This window comes from Bombus pascuorum, chromosome 12 (assembly GCF_905332965.1).
Source record: "Bombus pascuorum chromosome 12, iyBomPasc1.1, whole genome shotgun sequence".
In the NCBI taxonomy this organism is placed as follows: domain Eukaryota; kingdom Metazoa; phylum Arthropoda; class Insecta; order Hymenoptera; family Apidae; genus Bombus; species Bombus pascuorum.
In genome coordinates, this window is record NC_083499.1 from 5803361 (window position 1) to 5825988 (window position 22628).

The 22628-nt window shown below is 42.2% G+C and overlaps 2 protein-coding genes across 6 annotated transcripts in view; one reads left to right on the forward strand and one right to left on the reverse strand.

The window, feature by feature from the left end:
• Nucleotides 1–22628, forward strand: part of LOC132912830 (mediator of RNA polymerase II transcription subunit 20) — a 143862-nt gene that overhangs the window by 34108 nt on the left and 87126 nt on the right. The gene's annotated exons all lie outside the window — the stretch shown is intronic.
• LOC132912798 (facilitated trehalose transporter Tret1-2 homolog) overlaps nucleotides 1–22628 on the reverse strand; it is a 121654-nt gene that overhangs the window by 28800 nt on the left and 70226 nt on the right. Inside the window, exon 1 of one of the 5 annotated variants that reach the window (XM_060970554.1) lies at nucleotides 14246–14927. The exons of the other annotated variants lie outside the window; for them this stretch is intronic. The gene's annotated coding sequence lies outside the window, so the exon portion shown is untranslated. Of the gene's footprint in view, nucleotides 1–14245; nucleotides 14928–22628 lie in introns of those variants that run through there. 5 annotated transcript variants of the gene reach the window in all.

Below are 22628 nucleotides of genomic sequence, written 5' to 3' on the forward strand. Positions count from 1 at the left end.
AGGAAACGATACATCAAACGGTCTGCTTTCGACTGTGTTCTTGCCTCGCTGTGTATACTATTGTCTACTTGTGATCTGCTCGCCAGCTATTTGTAAGCATCAGCGTGGATAAACGAGAACAATTATGAGAGTAGCATGAGAGCAGTATTAGAGGAATTTAGTAGCAGAGAGAATTTATGAATTTAATGGATTGACTCTACGTTGTTAACACGTTCAATGCACAAAGCGTTGGTTGCATTCGCTTTTCATATAAATGTAAGATGTATACCGACCGCACTTGAAAGTGCATTTTGGTAACTTCATTGTTCATATTATTAACTACTACTACGAACGTTAAAAAGAAAAAGAAATTGTAGTCTTCCTGTTTAAAAAATCAATAATATTCTTAAGGTAAATTCGATAAATTGCACGTTCGTCGAATACGGAATACAAACTGCCTTTGTCTTCTATCTCTAAACGCAAGGCGAAATAAAAACAATACTGGATGCATAGGTGGGCGTGCACAGCGCGTGGTAAACAATTTTTCGAAATTCATATATGGATTCACAGTGACGAAAGACTATTCAAGGCTTCCGGGTATAAGCCGTGACCAGAAGGAATTATAAGCATCGTAGTTAGCTTCTTCAGGAGGTCGACCAACACATCGACACTTTCCTGTAATCATATACATGTATATATACCAATGCATATTACACGTATGCATAAACTCACGTATTCATCTGGCGAATCATTGATCGATCAGCCGACGTCTTACTTAATTACTCACATGAGTAATTAAGAAACGTTCGGAAACAATTCTGGTCACGGTGAAGCAGGCATAACGATGCAAAGCATCGACAGTCGCATACTGGAAACGTTTCCACGACAGAAAATTCATCAACACGTACGTTTAACGGACTCGCGACGGGTTCGCGTGCAATATTTAACTGAATCCGCTTGGCATGCACACGAGACTGGTTTCAAGGCAAGACACGAGAGCAGCGAACAAGTCACACGTCCGAGTCTCGAGCTGACCGTAGCGACGAATTATCCGTCCACGTGGCTCGTGATCCATGAATAAACGGCCCGGTCTACCGTCGTGGACGTCGCTTTGGGCACCCGGTGTCTCTTCTGCCGATAAGTAATCGCTGGTCCGACCGCGTGAACCACCACGAAAGAGAGAAAAGGCTCGTAAAGCGAATGCTTTGCCGTTTGTTGCGTTGATACATCGACGACTCTGCTGCTGCACTCGGTTGCTCGCGTAGAAAAACGAGTCGCGTGCTGATAGCAACACCGATCGGTTAATTAATTATCGGCGCGAGACAGCCGACTCCGTTCGAACTTTCGTTGTTTTTAGCATACTTTTTGCATTTGAAGTTATCCTCGAACTGGAGGCTCGCGGCACGCCCAAGGGTATCAAGTTTGCCGTGCTAATTGTCAGCTTGATATTACGATCCTGTCGTGTCAGTCTCGTTCAAGTCGCTGAATTCGTTGAAAGAACGTTTACTTGTCCTTTTAAAGAGCCTGCGTTCAGAACGACTTGCGTTGATGATTAATTTGTCAGCGATGTTGAAGTGGCTTTAACTTACTTCTCGTGAAGTTTTAACTCTGACACGAGAGAAATTAATAGGCAGTTGATTCCGAAGTAAGAAACTGCCTTTGCTTCTCTGCAGAAACCGCTTGTTTCCGTACGTGGTCAGACAAAACAGTTTACGCGAACTTGATCGTCGAACCTTTCTAGCTTCGGCTCTCGCGCCGTTCATTTTTTCCAGCAAAGGGTCAAAGAAAGAAGAAGGTTTCCTGCCTTCGAGTTCGGACTCGTTAGAACCCTACATTCTCCAATTATACCACGCCACTCTCTAAACAGTGAAATTGTTTCGATGAACGATCGAACGATGTTAATTGCTTTGACTAAAATTCTTTGGTCCAACAAACCATCCCGAAATTCTCCACCAATCAGCGTGCCAATAATCTATCCTTCCATTCTTCTAATTTATTTTCGCCACAAAACCAAAACGATTCGTTAAAGCGTACAAAAGTTGCACTAAAGCGACGAGTTAATACGTCTGTCTGCAGTTAACAGCTTAATTGCGCTACGTGAGTCGTCGATCGTTGAATCGACGGGTGTTTCTCGTTTCACAGGGCCCGTTAGACGATCGCTGCACGGTTCCACGCTTGTTTCGCATTCTACCGGCGCGACACAGCACGAGAGTATCGCTTACAGCGCACGTAACACCACGTAGCGATGTAATTTCTCTGTCAGCCAGGGACACGCGGCTCTGCGTCGTCGTCGTGGTCGTCGCGACGCCCTTTCGTTCCTCTTTCTCCAGCTGCATTTCTAGGGTTATACCGGTGGTCGTCGACGTCGTCGTGTACGTACGGATTCGGCACGTTCTTCGAGCGGCGCGTCGACCTCTCGCACCCACGTCCGGATCGGTGTTCCATTTCGACGTCTCTCGTGACGCTCGCTGTCCAAACGAACGTACAGCCAAGCCATTCGTTCTCTCTAGTTCGAATTACGTCGCTGGTCCGCGAAATTGGACGGATATCTCGCGGTCGGATCGCTCGAAATCGACGACTGTGACGCCTCTTCGATTACGACCCACCCTGGAATTCGAACGCTTCCCGGTGTTTCCAGCGAAATTAGAACGAACGTTTACAGAGGTTCGGCCGTGGATGCTTTTGAATCGGTCGTGACATTTTTTTCTTTCACGAGAATCAAACACGTGCCGGTTTGCGTGTTTCCATGGAATATCTTGGATGTTCCAGGTACAAGCGGAGTGATATCGGTTTCGATTGAATTGGGTGACCCGTTTTGTGTATAAATGTAAGCTTCTACGAATCCCAGCAACGTTTCGACATTGAACGTTGCGTGTCTCTGCTCGTTGCGTAAATGTCGTACTATTGTGAGCCTATCGTCGATCAGTTCGTAAGAAGATGTACCGCTTTCTGTCCAATTGTGTCCTGTATTTTTAATCGCGATTTGTGTATACATTAGTATCCAATTGCTTGTCTCGTAAATTTTTGTTCAATTTACCAAAGAGAGTGATTAAATTTGTCTTTAGTGATAAATACACCAACTACTGTTAGGTTGTCCGAAAAGTGTCTTTCTTCCACAACGATGCATCTTTATAATCTGTCTTTATCTTTACTTTTTATTTTGATAAAATAAAATGGATCGTACTTAATTCGATAAAATAATATAAAACGGAAAATGTGCATCCATTATTTCCTTATAAAAGGAAAGAAACTTTCCTGACGACCTAATACTTACGGGCAGAAAATTTCTTAATTTGAATAATTAATTTAATATTTCAAGAATCAAATAATTCACTACGATGGAAATTATCGGCTGGATTTTCGTTCTTCTTTCGTGTAAAATACGTATACAGCTGATGTTAGCTTGAATGCAGAAAGATCAATGGATAAAACGATTGACTAAATCAAAGACGATCTGCGTTCCTATATATCAGAGTGGTGAGCTTCGAGCGGTTAAGAGAGTATCTGAATCAGAGCACGCATTCCTCGAATAGCGACACAATTCTGTCCCATCTTTTCTCTCGTAAATTCTCCTTTCATGTATGAAAATTCCCAGTTTCAACGAACATAAGCGATAAGTCGAGGGGCAACGCTAATCGCTTCGAACGAGAACAGTCGGACTGGAATTGTGACAAACAATTCGGTGATGCTTTGGGCGCCTATAGGCGAACTCGTTTAAAAATAAATCACGGTAGCATCTCAGCAGCGCATCACAGATACGAAAGCGACGGAATGTCGAGTTGCTCGAAATTAGATCGCGACTTATCTAAAAGCGCGGTTTAACCCATTTAACGTTAATTTGATGTGTGCATCTGTGCGCAAGGGCCAACAGATCCCCGGGATCCTGTTAGAGGTATTAAAAATCCGCGGATTTTTCCACAGCTTCAGCGCGGAAACGCGATCGCGTTCCCTTCGCCGAGCCACTTTGTCAGCAGAAATGTGTCGAACAGCTACTTTACCGAAACGCCAGTCTTTGCAACAAATCGGTAGAAATGGAATATTCCTGTGTGTAAGATTAAATCGAAGCTTTTAGTTTCGTCAGCGACTTCTCTTAGACGCTTGCTTTGAGAAAAAATAATAAAGGAAATAAAATATCGTACTTGAACGCTTAATGGACAGATAATGATTTCAGATGCGGTATTTCACACGTGCAAAAGTTGATGAGCAATAACAACTCAATTATCGAGTGACAACAGGTGAGAATATACTTAATGTTTAAAACATGTGCAAAAACACGATTGGCTAGTGGATATGGTTAGCTGTAAAATGACTGATTCGTAGTGTCTTAACTTTCTCATCTGGCGCGATAGAAAAGCAATAGGGAGCCGCTGTTTTCACGTTTGATGCCTCATTAATGCGAAATACGCGAATATATAAAACGAAATAAGATACTTCCCTACCATCTTCTAAATCCACTTCATAGAAAAGTAGTAAATAAACTCGTTTGCTACGTTCTATGTGTCCCAAGTTTGCGTTTCGAAGAGAGAAAGCAGCAGACAATGCGTGAAACATAATAGAACGTTCCACCTGCAACTCCGTTTAATAGAAGCATAGTAAAAGAATTTCTATTACAACGTTCAAAAATAGACCGTTCTACCAAAATTTTCGCAGAGAGTCAGAAAATGTTTTCAATTTCCACGAACTGTATATTATTAAAAAAAAAAAAAAAAATAGCTAGATGCTTCTAGTATTACGTTCGATATTTCCTAACCGCAAATTGCGAGAGAGAAAAAATACTAAAAATAACGATCAAGATAAAATGTTGCACCGGTGTGTTACCAAAAATTTCACGGAAATATTATCCAATTCCAACTTCCAATTCCACTTCGTAAAAAGATAATAAAAAGCTTCCACCATCGTCGTCTCTTATTCTAAAATTTCGAAAAGAAAAAATACTCCGTGCAAAATATTCCGCTGTATTATCAAAAATTTCACGAGAAACCAAGAAATATCGCAATATGCCAACGATCGATTCACCGATCGTTTCGGGCACTTCGACATGGAAAAATCCTGCAAGGCGGTGTTGGCAAATATTTGCGGCTTCCGTAGCCAAGATGGTTTCCTCGTGTTTCCCAAAGAAACACGGAAATCTCGGTGGCAAACAGCAGCTTTCCTTTTGGAGACGATCGAGTCGTTCGCGGTTTTTCACGAGTCTCGTCGATCATCCTAAAATTTGTTAGAGAACGCCCACCAGGCACAAGCGCTTCCGCCTCGCGTGTCTTGGATATTTACACACGAAATTAGACCCGAGTTCCGCGAGCATCGCTCGCAGACACGTCTTCTTCCTCTTTCGCTTCTTCTTCTTCTTTGTCTCTGGTGTTTCCGCGCCAGTTCGTTAAATTTTCATTAGACCGGACCACAATACGCAATTTGTCAGCTTTATAAATATGAAGCGACGCGATGGCAGAACGTTTTTAGATGGCTCAAAGAGTGGTAATGAATATGTGATTCGTACGTGTTTGAATCGGTCGACGAAGCTTGTACGTGGGTGTTCCAGTTATTTATTCTACATTCTTGCATTGATTCATTGGTGTAAGTTGATTAGAAGTTTGTTAAAGCCCACGCGTCGTCTCTCGTCTTCCAAATAAAAAACATAATTAACAAAAGTTTATCGCTTTGTGTTGACTCATCTCGTAAATAACGTGGTTTTTCTCAGTGTTTGTCGTAAGTCGTCGCCGTAGACGTTTTGTGAAATTTGTAGAGAAAACGTTCACAGAGGAACATAGAGTGGCATAAGAAATGCCGGTCGATTGCCAATAGCTAATTTTCTGTTGACGCTGGCAAATATTTACGAAGTGTGTGAACTTGAAAAGCGCTTGTACCGTTGCTAAACTGCCATTTATGTAAAATTAAACTGCAATAGACTGTAGGATCTCTTGGCCAAGAAAAGTGATATATGTACACGAAGGAGCTAATGAATCATATTCTCTTCATATTGAGTCGTGCTGAGTCCATTTTTGGCTAAGTGAAAGTATCTATCGTGTTTTTATGACACGCGAGAGAAGAGGAATTATGCAACAGCAGATATTACGTTCGTAAATCAAATTCGAGAGATTTGTTATGCAAATATGCGTGACATGTAATTTTGGAGTAGACGGACGTGTTCTTGGGCGTGGAGAGATGGAAACCGATGCGCCGATGTCGGGTGTCACGCAGATTAAAGTGAAATGGCGTTCACACAGCAACGGAAGTCATTCACTAGCTGCGCAGACGGGATACACTAAATGTGGAACGTCGAGTGGCCGTCGACTTGAATAAATAATCGGCTTTTACGAGCGGAGAATTGTTTGCAGCCGTTACTCATCGATGACCGTCCATCGAATTTCCAAAAAGTAACCTTGACGATCGTTCCATCATCATCTATCAGGAAAATAAACTTTTTCGTTTATTTAAATCGTCAATATGAAATGTCACGATCGGTTGTTACGACGAATAGTCGGAATATTCCTATGATTTTCCTACGCGAACTTACGTTTAAAAAAGTCACTCGTTGGAAATACAAATTAAACGTTTGAGAAATCTCAGAAATATCTTCCAACGCGTCTACACAATTTTCAACGCGCAAACTATCGGAACAAGTTGTGACAACTGTCTTCTGAAAATTCCGAATTCTATTAGAAAAATTCTCTCCAATTCTTGAAAATGAACGAAACGTGTAGAAATCTCTTAAAGCGCAATGAAACTTTTATTTGAAAAATGAAACCACGTTATATCTTCGAGAAAAAAGCATCGTGTTTTTCATTTCGAAAAAATCCAGCAGCAGCGTAGAAGTTGGAAAAATCGATGGAACGTCGGTTCCAAGCGTCATCGGGCCATCGTCACGCCGACAGATAACTGCTGAGAATAACGTTTTCCGTGTCCTCGTTTGAATGGTAATCGTACTTTTGGTTTCTTCTATTCAGCATTGTGCAGGGCCGAGCTATCGCGCGCATAGGAACGCCACGCCACATACATACACCATGCTCGTACAATCGGGAACTTGCAAATGGCAGTGGCACTTTTACTCGAGACCTGGACGCGCAGCCCCTATTGTTCTAGCCGAGTTTTAAAGTGCGCCGTTCGAACTCTGACATTGGCCTCCGCTCGACTCGGTTTTAGTAGCCAACTATGCGGTTATAAGCGAGGGTGCTCATATCGCCTGTCGAACTTGTCTCACGGACCCCTGCCGTACCAGAACCCTTCCTCGCCGTCTGAATGCAATTTGCTTGCCAGGCAATTACAACTGTTTCCTTTCGGGGTGACAGCGCGTGAAAAATTGCTGGAAATATCCTTTGCTGTTACTCGCTTATGATATTCTAGTCGCTGGAGATAAAGATGGGAAAATATTAGCAAAGATTTTACTACCGATGACTCACCGCCTTGTCCCTGGGTCATAATAGAAATAGAAAGTAGCAACTATAGGAAGAGAAACGAATCAAAGAGGAAAACGTTAAAGATAACGAAACTACCGTCCATTTAACAGTTTCCACGGTGAATAGCTATGATCTTTCAATCACGTGTAGCTACCAGTGTTCCTCAAACCGAAGGGAAAATCTATCTCGACGAGCTACGTGTCCGTGTTATAGTAAGTACGAGTAACACAGGCAGGATGTTATTTTCGTGTAAAACGATACAGTTGAACGTATCCTAGACACGTCTGAGCACCGCTGAACCCTAGATACGTCTCGTATATACGCGTTCGATGTATTCAAAGGTGCAACCCTTTCATTAGCGTGTGGGCCACGCGCTCTATTATCCCCAACAAAACATCCGATTCCATTGTCAGGCGTGGAACAATGCCGTGCCGCGGTCACGTGTTCTACTTTCGATCATTATTCGCGAAGTGTGCATAAAATTGGCAAATTGCGCGTGGATCCTCTTCTCCTCGTCTGGCTTGTCGTCCGAGGAAATTTTTCCATCGATACTCCGCCGCTTCTTCTTCTCCCTCAGCCGATGACAGCTGTCGCGCCTTCGTCGAGATCCTACTCCAGAAAGACAAAAAGATCCAAAGACAAAGATCGAGGAGAAAACGATCCTCTCTCTACGCTCTACACGCCTCTTCCCCTGTCCGCGTCTCGTTTCTCCCTGTCGACTCGGATCGATTCGAGTGCTAGCACGCTTCTGGGTTGCCGCCCCTTATTCCGTCCGACGATACAATGGGCCGTGTATCGAGAATTAAAGGTCGATTAAATGGAAAAATCGTCACTGCCGCCACTGGCAGCGCCGCGCGGGGGTACAATTTGCCCGAATAAATTGGACGAAGTGTTTGATTGATCGGATTTTATTGGAGCACATTGCCGCGCCTCTCGCCCCGGCCAACTCACCCCGACTTCTCCTGACAGTTTTGACAGCTGTCGCGGTGCAGTCGTGTCTCCTGGTTAGATAAAAGCCTTACGAAACGATCATTTCCTCTGTTTCGATCGGCAAACGCGTCGCGTTTCAATTGGACACGTTCAACAGCCTCGTGAGATCCTTCCTGGAGGCCGCGTTTTCCAATCGACCTGTCGTCGTCCATTGAAATTCAAACGCCGACGAAATCTCCGGGGGTGGAATTTATTTGTCCATGATGTTTTCTTGATAAACGTTATATTGGCCTTGTGTAGCCTGATCTTGTATACGATCTTGTACACGATGCATGGACCGTTCAAGGGTTCGACCGGTTCCAGATCTCTCTGCCCCTCGATTTCGAATAAAAGGGACCCGGAGAAGAGGGTGGGCGCGTGAGCGTCATCGACGCGATGAATATGCAGAAATTTCGTAGCTTTGTCCCAGTAATAGCAGTGGCCAAAAAAAAGAGAGAGAGAGGAACGAAAAAGGTTTGGAAAAAAAAGAGGCAGAACGAGGAGGACGCTTCCTAGAAAAGCTTGGCACGTGCTTCGTTTCGGACAAGAGGCAAATTACGAGGAGGCGACCAGTTTGCAAACATCCTTCTGTCGTAATAATTAGAGACAATGAAATCTGCAAAGGGAGGAGGAACAACGAAAATATTAGGCCACAATACGAGCGCATTCTTCCACGGATTACCTGTTTGCCTCTCGCTTCCATACCGCTCTGTCCTTTCTACGGTTTTGGCCTTCGAACGAATTCACCGCCACTTCAGCATCGATTGTTCCACTGTTATGCAAATTTCACTGGCGCGCGCTGTCGCTACTGATTAACCAAGCGAATTCTATTTCCCCGTAGGCAGTTTTAGCCAATTGTCTCTCATCGATAGTATTTCTTTTTTCTTTTCTTTTTTTTTCTTTTTTTAATTCCTCGTAAATTAAACAAGACTCTGGCGCTTTAAACGTTGATCCACGTATCAATCAAATCTTAAAAGTATGTCCTAGATTCGTTAAGAATATTTCAAGTGAAATTCCACGCGGAAAATTGAAACAAACTCACCGCAACAATTTACCAAATGGAATTGTTTCGCAACTTTGCTACCCTCGTTCGTTAACGACTACTATTTCTCCGATTTATTCATCGTTTCCGCCAGCCTCCATCTCCAGGCAACGTTTCACACCACGTAACGTAACGATGCGAGGATCACAAGCGATACGAATCCACGGACACGGTTCTATCACAATAGGAAGCGGTCGTCGAGTGATACTTCCGACAAGGCAATCCACTGAAATAGATGAAGATACTCGTCGCAGCGCGCGTCACTCCTCGCCGTACGCACGTGCGGAAAGCGATCTCTCCTCTTCCTGATCGTCTCCACCGACTCTGTTGCAACCAGTATTATCGCGTAATCTCTTCTTCACGAGCCTAACACGTCACTTACCGATAAACGAAAGATTCTTTTACCTACATACACCTGACATTTCTCACTTGTCAGTTATTAAAATCTTAATGGCAAATTTCCAACCTTGCAAATTTCTCACATGGAAACACGGCCAACACCTTCAAACTTAAATTATCGAAGCTATCCATCGTGATCGATAAAATACCAAACGATTCGAACCTCGTCAAAATCCATAAAAAAAAAGCAACATCGATAAGTTTCGATAATGAAAGGTCTTTTTCCTTCGATCTCGATAATTTTACGACACAGAGGCGCCTACAGTTTCGATCGTCGGATCCTTTGTTTCCATATGAAGCTTAGATTGCGCGATCGAAATAAATTCGTGGAACGTTCGATGCAACGACCAAGTTGCATTACGTAGCTCGTTCATTCACTGGTTTCATTCAGCGGGGTGTTTCACTGGCCGAGCCACAGCGTCCACGTTGAATGAAAACGCGTGGAATTGATCTGGTTGATTTATTCGCTCGGTGGGAAGTCTGGTATTAGAAATACTGCGTGAATTGTTCTTGTGATGTTTCGCCTGCAAGATTTATAGTAAGCATCCTTCCTCTACGTTTCTCTGATTATCGATAACGGAAAAAGAGGAAGGTGGAAGAGCACAAATATCAAGAGTAGATGAAATTGATCGACTATAGACGTTTTCTTGTCGTCACAGCAACCTATGAAATTAATCTGTTTTAATATATACCGGCGCGAGCAAGTCAGATATCGCAGGATTTATGGAGTTGTCATTAAGGCAAGGGACGAACGGGAATCGGCGAGTTTGTTTTTGTCGAACGAACGAGCAGATACAGCCAAGTGCAAGCAATCGAATCGGTTTGTTTGTGTTTTCTCGTTCGCCGTGGCTCGCAAGATTTATGGAATCGGTGCTGTCAAACGAAATTTAAGATACCGGGGAATTTATGACGATGACGCGTTAAATATCTCTGGCCACGGATAATTTTGGAAAACTTGATTACAAAGAATCGATTCGCTTTCGTTTAGCACGAGCAAGTTTGCTTAGAGAAAAGATCAACAACAGCATTCTCGTTACGCTGTATTTTTTTACGAGGCTCTTGGGCGAAAGAGGTTGTTTTTGCGTTCGAAACGCAGGAAACGACGCTTATTGGTTTCGAGTACAGAAGTGTTTTCGACTGCGGTACATGTGTCTTGGGGGAAAAGTTCGACAGCCAACCGGCAGCCGCGCTCTCCCTCTCTTTCCACGGACCCCGTGTTTTCGGTAACTTCACAGAATCAAAAAATGTAAACTCTAGCGAGAAATTGCGTCCGCCTCTTGTTGACGGTTTTTTCTTCCTGGTCGAGAGCCACGCTCGATTTTTGTTTTCCTCGTTGCAACATATTTTATCGTTGGAACTAGCAACTCTAAAATATCGAATAAAAATAAGCTTCGTACGAAAAAACGCGTGATTGAAAGAAGGTAAGACATTATCTATACGTAGACTTTACGGGTAATTATTCAAATTATCAAGAATGTTGTAAATCTGTGAAATTTCTAAGAAAATTTATGAATTGGTCGTGTTGACACTCTGATAATTTTCGTGTTAACGAGACGCGAGAGCTTTCTATACGACAAAACCGTCTCGACACTTCTTTTTCAGTAAACACGGGGCGACACTGTTTTCTGTTAAATTAACAGATTTGCAGCTTTGAAGATAGCTTCGTTTGATCTACTCTTTAGCGTGGCGTTCGCGAGATTACTGAGAAGTAGGTTACGACATTTTTCTTCAAACTATTTATGTTCCACCACTTTGTATCTCGAACCGAAAGCAATTCCACAGAATCGATCTGGTTTCACCAAGTATCAGCGAGTAACAAGATTTTTTACGTATTCCCGGATTTACGACGTTTCTAAGAACGCCGAGAAAAAGATTATCTATTAATTCGAATTTAGAAATTCGATTTTACTGATTCGATTTTAGAAAGCAGAGTATCAGCTGTTTTCGTACGATTGTTCTAAGCACGTGTGCTCAAACGTCCCCAAGGAACCTGACTCACGAAACCCTCTCATATCGCATTCCAAAGGAAAACAAGTCGAATTCAGAAGCCCAACACCCTTGCCTCTTCAAAGCTTCCCACAGTCCTTAATCTCCCTCGCTTACTCGATAAATTACGTACAATATTGTACAAAAGTCTTAGACCATCCGTGATACTAATCTTGTAATAGCGACTAGAGGTACTGTTGGGGAATATTTCACGAATTAGACATTTCTATTCAGTTTGTACGAAATTACTCCAAAAAGATATTCTGCTCAATTTGCTTAAAATAACAGAGCCGAATACCTTTCTATCTATCAGATTGTCCCAAAAGTTTCTTTTCTTTCATAAGTGAAATAATAGATGCACAACATATTTTATTTTATATTATTTTATGAATTTATGTATGATCCATTTTGTAGTAATAGAATAAAATGGATCAAACGTAGTTCAATAAAATAATATAAAACAAAAAATGTTGTATAAAACGAGAGGAACTTTTCGGACAACCTGATACGTGTAAAAGTAGAAAATTTAGAAAATTCCTATTCGTCGGTTGGTCTGAAACTATCACGCGACGTCGTATCGTATATTCCTTTCACAGGATTATAGAATTTTATAGGAAAAGGAATACTCGTTTAAATAGCCTGTCGAATTTCGCCGCTTTTTTTCACTCCAGCGAAAGGCAATTGCTTTTAATCGTCGATCGGAAACGAGCATCGTCGATTGTGCGTGGCGTTCGTTAATTTCCGCCGTCGAACGATATAATATCTACCGGGCGACAATTAAAAGCGAAACCACCCTGTTCGCGCGTGAACAGCCACGGAAACGAACTTATCACGTGATATAAGTGGGAGTGCGTTAAATTACATTCGGTCGAGAAATTATACGACCGAGTGGACTGCTAACTAACGCAGGCCTCGGAACAGGCCATTCACACCGAGACAGCCGTTCCTTCTCTTCTATGTAGATCGTACCGTTTTAAAAGCCTGCCCGCGGCTTTTTCAGCGACACGATCAACCGAATCGATCGCCACTCGTTTCAAAGCCTCGATCCGGCCTGTGACACACACAGACACACCGTCTGCAAGACAGTCTGTCTTCTCCTTCTCCTCTCTGGCTCTCTTTCGAGCTTCCTTCTTCTTCTTCTTCTTCTATCTAGCATCGCTTCACCGCGACGTTTTAAGGTCGAGTCAGAGTCTAGCTTCTGTAACTTAGTCGTTCGAACTAGATCGATTCCATTAACAGTCGACCGGCGAAGGTTCGATCGATCGTCACGAACGTCGTACTCTTGATTTTCGAGCAATACGAAGAATTATCCTTGGTTTGTGTCACTAGATGCGCGGCATTTATTTAAGGACACCCTAGACGTCGAAACGACCAGAAAGTTAATGTATCAGGTTGCCCGGAAAGTGTCTTTCTTTCGCAAACGTGTTTTTTAACAATGCAAAACGTGAAATCAAGTCTGTGAAATGTCTCGACAGAATAGAATGGATCGTACGTGATTCGACAAAATGATATAAAACGAAAGAGACTTTTTGGACAACCTAATACGAACGTTTCGAAGAAGACTCGGCTTTTCGAGTTATAAACAATTTCATTTTACGAGTCACAGTGAACCAGTTGGCGAACGTTTCTCCCTATCTCATCACGCTTCGTGGTTCTTGCTCGTAGCTGCATAAAAAATGCAGTTGAATGGTTGAGGAATGATTTCTCAGAGGCTCGAATATGCAGCACGTATTTTCTGACACCCTGTTTAGTTTGATGGAATAATAACACGTGAATGTAAATTACAATTAGAACGTAATAAGCGTGACACGATTGTACGTGTCAAAGTTGAGCCAGTGCGAGGGTTAAGGGTGCCAAGGAACGATCATTATGGTGGAAGAATGGAAAAAGATTCGTGTCACCGTGGTAGAATTATTTTTCTCGATTACTGCGTTATCGTCAGACCAGTCGAGTCGCTCCGTTTCACGATAACGCTGTATCTTAATACGTCTCGAGTACGTAATTATTCATACCGCTCTTAAATAATAAGATTACGTATCGAGACGCCGCCGCGCCGCTCTATCGCGAGACGACGCTTCTGCAGGATAGCAGGCTATGGATCGACTGTTTGTATACGCTCGGTTTTATACCAGTTACAATTGTCGATACGTTTATAGTATGCTGCGCGGTGTACCTTTGATCCAGCTAACTGCGGTATCCGAAAAACTAAACGTAAACCACGATATTTCCAAATACACGTATACATACATGGAAATATACATTTAATAAGTCTAACAAGAAAGAAGTTGTCAATTTGCTGAAATTATATCGTATCGTCGTCGGAAAGGAGCGTGTGCTCCAAATTTCAGGTTTCCAGTTGGAAGTGAGTGAAATTTCACGTAGAAAATTCAACCCCGTCAAACAGACAGATGGAAAACTAAGCCACAAAAAAAAGGAGAACACTCGTAGAAACGAAACGCATTTCGTGTAAACAACTTACAGTGAAAAGCAGTCTCGCTGTCACAAGCCACGTGGTTTACGCCGGAATACGCCGCAAGCACGTGTTACTTTCCCGCTGGTGCCTAGCCTGTTCGGTCTCGCTCACAATCTTCAACCCTTTCCAGTCCTTTACCCCGATCTATGTCCAACTACCCGATCCATCCATCAAACACCAAGTTTCCCGCCTTTCTTTCTACACACTTTCGAGCGAAATCCTCTGCCTTGCCTCTACCAAATTCGATTCGATTGGATTCGGTAGCGCGACCGTACGACGAAGGATTCTGCCGTTGTTCCTCGCGGCTCACTGTTTTCCCCCGTTAATCAATCCCGCGGCGACGAAAATAAATTCGTATATCAACCGTGACACAATTACCCGGCATTCTGCCGGAGGGAAGCACGATGATTTACGAGCCACGAACCGCAGACGGTCAATGACAGTGCATGTGCGCGGCCACGGCAGACGGCGAATCGTCTTAATTAGGCGCGATTAAGCGAGACACGCGTTTCCCTCCCGTTGTATCGTGTACGCGGCTGCCTCGCTTCGTATTCCTGCGTGTCTGTCCCCGTGCCAGACGACCGATGGATGGACCGAAGCGCGACAGAAACGATGGAGCTTCGTTGCACCGCGCGACTTGTCCGCCTGCTGACCATCGTAACACTGAGCTCTCTTTCCGAGCGACGAGCATAGGGCTTCGAGCAACGACAGCCTCACCGTCCCGCGCTGCCACCGAACCACCGCCGTCTTACTCGCTCGCAAACGCTTAACACGCCCGTCTTCTCTCTTACTCTATGCCGGTATTTCTGCTCCACGTGTGTACGCACGTGGCCGCGCGCACACCAGCCAATGCTCCGTCAAGTTGATCGTCGTAAATCCTTCGGGACGCCATCAACTCCACGAGGACTCTTCCAGGACGACAGGAACGCTGTTCCAGGGACAGGACGTTTTGAACAAGGTGACTCGAGAGGGACTCTACCGAGACGTATTTGTCCGCGTGGTTACGGCAGATCGAACGTGGGTGCAACGCTGGTTTCGTGGTACACGGGGCTTATCATCGTGGCATTTGTGGGCTGAATTTTTTATTGCGTCACTTTCAGCGGGCGGCAGATGTTTGGTATAGGTTGTGTTAGGTTTTACGGTGTAACTGTTTAGAACTAACACACCAGTCAAATTTGTCTGGTTCTACAAATTTATTTTAAAATTCTCACTTAATGAATTTCTTAATATACTGAATTTTACTTTGTTTTTTATGTATTCGAACTGAAAATAATTTCGTATCAAGGCTGCTTATACCAATGCTAGTCAAAATGGCTGGTACTTGCCAACAATGGTGTTACACATTAGGACGACAAATTGTTGATCGTTTTCTGTCTCGCTTTTACCTTTAGCTGCGCTCCTTCTGCCTCCTACAACATTCTGTGTCGTTATTGTGTCAAAGTGAACCTTCATTAACACTAGAACTACCACACAAGTAAAATTCACTGGGTTTATAATTTTATTTTAAAATTCCTACTTCGTGTTATATTTCTTTTCCCACAATGATGTAATGACTTTTGCAACGATAACTAAGAGAATAATATAATGAATTTTATTTTGTTTTTATGTATTTGAATTAAAAATAATTTTGTATCGAGGCTACTTATACCAATTCCAGTGAAAATGTAAAAGGTTTTGCAATCTGTTTATCGAACTCCAATTAACCAGTTTGCTCGTTTTGTACAACTTCTCGCAGGTTTTTAAAATTTTTACTGTGTTTCATTTGATACGACGATATTCGGATCGATCGCTAGATCGCTAGATGCTAACACTACAACTACTGGTTTTACAATTTTATTTTAAAATTCCTACTTAATGAATTCCTAATATAATGAATTTTATTTTGTTTTTTATGTATTCGAACTGAAAATAATTTTGTATTGAGGCTGCTTATACCAATTCCAGTCAAAACGTAAAAGGGTTTTGCAATCTGTTTATCGAACCTCAATTAACCAGTTTCCCCGTTTTGTACAACTTCCCATACATTTTTAAAATTTTTACTGTGTATCATTCGATACGACGATATCGGTTATCAGGAAAATTCCCGATCGATCGCTAGATCGTTAGATGTTAACACTAGAAATACCACAGCAGTCAAAACGATTGGTTCTACAATTTTATAAATGTGTCAACCCTCGTTTAGGAATCATGATCCCAGATGGATTGATAATACCAAAAATAATTAATTATCCAAATTAATTAAATAATAATTAATAATGCCAAACATAACATGGAATTCCTCCTCTAAGAAAGTAATAAATCAATAAATATAAAAATATTCTATCATTACGTATTTTTTAAAGACCAGTCATTTTCAGTGGTTTTGGTAGAAATAGTTTCGCGTTAACTATCGCTAATTGTAGTGTTAAGTCATTTTCGGTTGCCAGACATGTGAATTTTGTTTGTGGTCGCGTGATCTTGAATTGCCACCGTTTGCAGATATTTATCGCAGGTTGTAGTAGACTTTCGAGTAGCTTTAGTTATTCCCTCGTCTCGCAGAATCGTGGAATATCGGGCGATCTGTTGTACACGAGATATTCTGCCATTATGTGTAAGCTTTAGGATAAGTTTAAATATTCTGCTGTCTCAGAGTTAGAAGCATTGTCTCGTACGTCAAAGCTGAAACAACGCGCGAGGACTCTTGTGAACAATTTGCTAGACAAAGAAACACGATGTCAGGTATCTTCTCGGTCTCGTCGAGGGATCTGTCCCGTTTAATCCGAATATATCTTCTTTTCAGAAGATCGACGCCTAGTCCGAAACAAAGAAAACCTCTCTTCTGGATTTACGAAAGTCTTAATCTCTTTTCACCCTGTTTGCTTCGATAAGCAAAACTATTCTGATATTTCGAGAAAAACTTTTTCAAAATTACGCGCATTAGAAATTGTTCGATGTGTCGAAAAGAACTTGGGGAAGATAATGCACATCGACAACGGTTCTTTCATTTCCAACAAAGGAAAATGCATTGTTGCAGATGATAAATTACTTTGAAATACTTTACTCGTCTCTAATTATCATATGTCACACTTCGAATGCGCATTTCAAATATGGAACCAGGCATAATCGCGTGAAATTGCTTAAAGTGTGCGACACAAATTTCTATGATAACAAAGCCGATATCCAAAACTTGCCACAATCACAAAAATATTCTTAACACTTCAAATATGTCCGATCTTGAACAGTTTCTTGATAGAAACAGACCTGGCCTTTATTTCTTCTTTTCTTAAAATCCTCAGTCAGCCAAACGACTGTCTAGAAATTCTTGAACTTTGTAAATTATACGCATCCTCCGGATGGGGGCAATTTTTTTCACATCGAACTGGCTCAGGTAACTCAGATTGTACTAATAGACTTTGCTCAACCGCGCGCCGAACTCGGTTACGAAATTATAAAAATCGTCAGATAAATCGTTAGTCCACGTTCCTTTTTACTTCGGTTCGTGCACTCGACACCGAAAGACCTACGTTCGTTAAAAGAATAAAAAGAAATAATAATAATAAATAATGCAAAGAACGTGGCTTAGAGATTTCGACGATTTCAAGAACGTTTGGATGTTTCGCCTTAGTCGTAGAAAAGCATCGAGTTGCGAAGGAAGCAACCCCCACCCGAGAAAGATATCGGCACAAACGGTGCAAAGTTTGAGGACACAGAACGTAATTTCCCGTGCAAGCTATCATTACACAAGAACTCGCTTTTTCGTGGAAACTTGGAAGCGAGTGGCGGGAGAATCGTCGGTTTCTGAAAGTTTGTCGACAGTTTCGCCGGGGAATCGATAGTCGAGCGTGCAAAGTCGAATCGAAAGGTTCCGAGAAACCCTGCGAGCTCGTGGCTATTCCTCGAACGAATATACGTTTCATTAAAGCGACTGACCGCCCCCTTTTTTCGCAAACTTTCAATTACTCCGATGATTAAGAGCTTCGAACGCGAAATTATCAGCTATCGTAACTCTCGTGCAATCGAACACGCATTGGAAGCTTCCTGAAACTAATAGCTTCATTTCTAACCGTGAAACACGAACGTTCGTAATTTTCGTGCCTGATGAAATTTTCATTCGCCGCGAATAACATCGATTCGTTTAATTACTCGATACAGCACGTTTGATTACTCGACTGTCGCTGTGTAAATCGCATAATATGATAAATTATTGATACTATATACCCGAAAGCACGATCGTGAAGTAACTGGTTTTATTTCGCCAATTAACATTATCCACGTCGTTCAATTCTTCGAATAGCATGTTCGTTAAAGGCAGCTTGGCGGTAATCGAGAATTTAATTAATCGTCTAATTCAGGACTGAAGGAAAAATTGTATTATTTTAAGAAATATGAAAAGGGGATTATCTCGTGAGAAAAGTAAAAATCTGGTGAAGATCGTAAAAACTTAACGAACGTTTGCGGTTGCGAGAATATTACATATTGGGTTGGCAACAACACTAACACCTATTGACAGAATCCGCAATCACTTAGTTGCCAAGCCAATAGTGTTCGTCGTAATGGAAAACAGAAAGAAGCAAATCTTATTAACCGCTGGTAAATCGAGAATATAATATCAAAGGTCGATCGTGCAATACTGTTATTTTATTCGGCCCAGCCTGTAATCGTTTAATAAAGACCGTACAGCTTCGTTTTCGCAAATCATTCGACAAGCCATTACGATTCTCGTGCGCTCGACGATGCACGCGAATAAGTGGATACCTGTTCATTAATTATTTGTACCTCACAAAGGAGGTTCGAGATCGCAACAGTTTTCATTCGTTTCAGCCGCTAGACTCTACGCGATCGTGTAATTGCGATTACATCAAAGCTTGTCGGACGGTGAAGAGTCTCGTTTCTGCGTATCACTCGACGATTCGTCGAAGCTCGGCCGTGACTACTTTTATTAATTGTTGGAATAAACGTTATATTCGAAGATAAACAACTTCATTCTCGCGAATCACGCTATAATTTATTTCGTGCGTTTTACCGTACTCGATGATTAAACGCGTTCATCGCCCGCTTATACAGCGTGTCGAGAAATGTTTTGATACTTTCTACAAAGGTAAACCCTTTCGCACGTGTCACGTTCCTCGTGGAAAACATTTTGAAATGTTGTTAACACCAGTTTGAAAGAAGTCTGAAGACGCAGGCGAAAGTTACAAAACATTTGTCGCCGACTGTTCGCCGTAGAATTAGAATCGCCGGTCTTCTTAGTCTCTTAGCTTGCAAGGAAAAATCATCAGTTTCTCGAGGCCCGCCACAGAATCGCTCGTGCGCTGAAGAATTCCTTGAAACGTTAAAATTCATTCTGTTCATGAAATATCGCGCGCGTTTATCAAACATCGAGCAAGAAGAACAACATTGGCGCATCAAAATTCGCTGGCAAGGTTAACCAGAGGTTCAGCGCTGTTCCTTTTTATCCATTTCCTGCGTCATCGAGCCTCGCGGAGATCGATAAGAAACTTTGAAATGGAGAATCAATGGTTGGTCGCTGCTTGCATCGATCGAAACCAGCGAGTACATTTAACAAGTATCGAGGGAGAACGGGACGATGCGATGCGGCCAATGAATCATCCGCTCGATATGCGCGCGAAAAGGCGGAGGATTCTCGTCCGAGACGTCGGAGAGGAGAGATTCCTGCTTGGCGAATTTTTGCGCGAGAACTTTGATCCGTCTGGTATCCCGACGTTTCCACCCCACAAGGATTAAAAATATTCGGTGAAACCGCGCGTGAAACTCGAATCGCGCGGCGTGGCCCGACCACGGTGATTATGCGACGCGGATGCACGACAACCGCTCACAATGGGTCGACGCATCGTGACGAGACAAATCTAAATGCAAATCGATAAATACTCGCATAATCTCAAAAGGCGGCGAGACGTTATGGATGCAGCAACGAGTTCTGCAGACAGACGTCGCAACACGTGCAATCGAGTTTCAAGGAGAACAAGAGAGAAAAGGGAATCGCCAGGCGAAAGATCGTCAGAGTTTATTTATAAGAAACATTTGTTTAACGATTAACGGACGGTTGATTAGCGTTACGGCGAGGAATTACATTAACAACGATAGGAAATTGTCGCGAAACGTGCGAAGCTTTTGAAACGAAGAGCAGAGTTGCTCGGTTTGGATTCTGAGAGATTCGATTACATTAGGTTGTCCGAAGATTCTTTCGCTTTATAGGGAAATAATAGACGCACTATGTTTTTTGTTTTTAATTTAACGATAATTTAAACAACATTGTCGGTAAAAGACAGTTGTCCGATCGCATTTGTTAGGTTGCCCAAAAGTTCCTTTCGTTTCATAAGGTGACTTTCTTTCGGTTCGTAATAGATGAACAGGAATTTCTGTTTTATATTATTTTATTGAATTAGGTATCCATTTCGTTCTATTTCTATTATTTCGTTCGTGCATAATTTAATAAACTAATATAAAACAAAAAACATTGTGCGTCTATTATTTCCTTATAAAACGTAGGAAACATTTGGAGCAACCTAATATGTTTCGTAGAAAATAATTAAAATGTCTTATCAATAAGTAAATCGGGATCGAATATAAGAAAATTAAGCATTGGAACTAAATATAGAGATACGATAAGAGAAAGATGATTGTCAAGATGAGAGACGTAGAAGTTAAGTCACAATTAAAAGATAAAGATTGAATCAGATTGACAAAGACCGTGTCCATCTAACTATCGATTGTTTCGAAATCGATTTGACACAGAGCGTGAAAGAGAAGCTGTCTGAAATGAAATTCCATTAACGACGGTAACTCGACGAACGTTCGTCGACTGACTGATGGTCAACCTGCTGGCTGATATGTATGCGCACCTGTGCCCTTTTACTTATGCGCGTTGCGCTCTTCGTGTTAAACGCCTCGCGACGAAACAGACACGCGATTTCCGACCGACGCGCGACGTCTCAACGTCAGGATGCCGTAAAAACGGATTTCACCACGAAGACGGATTTTTTCGATGCTACGTCGGATGCTTGTTTTCCTTACTCCTTTTCTCTTGCCATTTCCTCCCTTTTACACGGTCTATTTTTGACCAAATATTCGTATAGTCGATTCGGAATTTCTCAAAGCGCTGTTCGAATCTTCCCTCGATGGTTCTGTGATAGAACTTTGACAAAATTCCATTAGACAGTAGGAGAAAAGATCGTTTAGTTTTCAAATGAAAAACAGTTTTACTTCTCGCTCGTGGGTCTTGCATTTCGAACTTCCTGTTTGCTATGAAATTTCTCAGAAACGAAGAATTATGATTCGTTCAAAAAGAGATTACAAGCGTCTATGGATTTTCCTCTTCTCAATTTTTCGTTTTCGTTTCTTCTCGGATTTTCGTTTCTTACCGATAAAAAGGAAAGCAAGTGAATAATTTACGTGTTATTAATGTCGTCAAGATATCCATAATTGGAGTGTAAAGGGTGAACCGTCGGTGTTTCAGCAATAAACGGATCATAAAGCGAGCTGTTGTGAAAACATGCGCGTGAATGGCTCTAGTTAGAATAATCGAAAGGTTTGTTCAAGGCGTAACAATGAAACAAACGCAAACGCGATTACTTCTCTCTTTTGTGCCGTCGCCAAACCTTCTACAGTCTCGTTTCGCATTCGGTGTTCGCCCTTAAGTTTCACCCCCAAGTACTCGTAGCTGCCACTTAAACCACTCCGTTGCACCCTTGCCGAATCTTTCTCCTCTAAACATGGCATTCATACTTGGTCCTTAGAGAGAATAGCGTAATTATCTGCAGACGCGTGTTATCGATCCACGAACGAGTTTTATCTTTCACGTAAAACAGCGAAGCGTCAGAGACTTTTCAAACAAGCGGCACAACCGTTCTTCGACTATTCCTGATCCTATTCGAAATATGCTCACGTCCAACCGTGACGAAAAATCTTGACATCGCGTGATACGGTTCACGCGGGACTGACTTTCGATTTCTCGCGGAAAGAAAAAATAAACGAGCGGCGGTTGTCAGCGGCGATAAAACATTTGGCACGTTCGAGAACGGCAGTAGGTTTGGCGAGCGAATGCCACGTGGCTGGCAGCTGCAAAACTGTTGCTCGTGCACAAGTTAATTGCTTCCAAATCGTCGCGAAAAAAGAATCCTATGCAGAATAAACAGAAAAATTCGCGGAACCCTCGCTGCCCACCTTTAATTCGAGAGAAAGTAACGCGTAAACCTCGTGGCTTTAGTATTTCGTCGGGACATGTTGCTGAAAGATTGTGAAATATTATTAAAAATTATAAATGGAGGAAAGCTTGCAGCAAGCAAGTAAAAATTATGTCGTAAATAAGCAGAGAAGTTGGTACGATTTTTAACTTGATTCGGTATCGCTCGAGACAAGAAGAAGCACGTAATAAGAGAGTTATATATAA